At 51.8% G+C, this 1170-nt stretch overlaps 1 pseudogene across 1 annotated transcript; it reads right to left on the bottom strand.

Moving 5' to 3' along the window:
- Positions 1-291: 291 nt before the first annotated feature.
- Positions 292-938, bottom strand: LOC145537062 (histone H2B pseudogene; annotated as a pseudogene). The gene has a single exon (XR_014076152.1). The product of XR_014076152.1 is annotated as a histone H2B pseudogene (transcript).
- Between the last annotated feature and the right edge of the window lie 232 nt (positions 939-1170).

Here is a 1170-nt window from a genome sequence, read left to right as displayed (position 1 = left end):
CCTGCATTGCAGGCGCATTCTTTACTGCTGAGCCACCCGGGAAGACCACACTGTTCTTTATCGGTTGCTATACACCACATAAAAATCTCTGGATGGTACCTAAGTATAGGTGGGAGAATGAAAATGAAAAAGGCCGATGAAACTTTTCGGGAAACCATTTTGACCATAAAGATCCCTAAAATCGCTGAGAAACCACAAATAGATATAACCATTTAGGAAAGTGACGAGTTGCAATACGCTAAGAAAAAAGTACACGATTTTCCATCGAACGAATGACACATCCGACACACATTGAAGCAAAGTTAATGAAGTTTTTAATGTTTTCGTTGGGGTGGAAATGTGCCTCTTCATCGCTACAGGTCTTTTCTCTCCAAGTGAGAGAAGAAAAGTCTGGTTTGCGATGTTCAGGCGGTCCTGAGGCAGTTTATCTGCAGCTGTTGTATCTGATGATCGCTTTAGTGGCCTCGGACATGGCATGCTTGCCGATCTCTCCAGGCAAGAGAAGACGAACAGCTGTCTGGATGTCATGATTTGTGATGGTGCGGTGCTTGTTGGAGCGGGCCAGGCGCCAGGCCTCTTCGGCGATCCGCTCAAACATATCCTTCACGAACGAATCCATGATGTTCACGGCCTCACGGGAGAGACTCAGGCCCGGATGGACTTGCCTCAGCAGCCTGCGGAAATAGATGGCGAAGCTCAAGAAGTCGTCCGGACGGGAGCGGCGGCGACGGCGACGGCGACGGCGGCTCTTAGCCGTCTTCCGCTTTGCCTTCTTTGGCTCGGCATCAGACGACTCTGGTCTGGAGGGCTCTGTTTCCGAGGGCTCAATTTCGGAGGTGCCAGTTTCTCTGGTGCTCAGATCTTCCTGAGAGTTGTCAGAGGCTGGTTCAGCCTTGTGGGAGACACCACCCCCCATGGCTCAGAGGGAAGACCAGTGCGGGCGTTGAAGGCCGTTGGCCGAGTTTATAGGCCCTGCGTTCCCTGACGTCACAGACACTGTCCATATCTGATTGGATAAAATGCAAAGCAGGGAGGCCTGTTACTATGGCAGCCCATGTCACTTCTCACTGGATGTCCCACCTCCCAACTCCTGCCACGCCCCTCCCCCACGCTTAACCCCCAGTCAGCCAAAATCAGTGGTATCTTCAAACTTTCCGTGACCTCCACCAG

Source organism: Giraffa tippelskirchi, chromosome X (assembly GCF_054371585.1).
Source record: "Giraffa tippelskirchi isolate mGirTip1 chromosome X, T2T-mGirTip1v1.2.pri, whole genome shotgun sequence".
In the NCBI taxonomy this organism is placed as follows: domain Eukaryota; kingdom Metazoa; phylum Chordata; class Mammalia; order Artiodactyla; family Giraffidae; genus Giraffa; species Giraffa tippelskirchi.
Note: the sequence above shows the minus strand (reverse complement) of the source record. Positions and strands in the feature narration are given on the sequence as shown.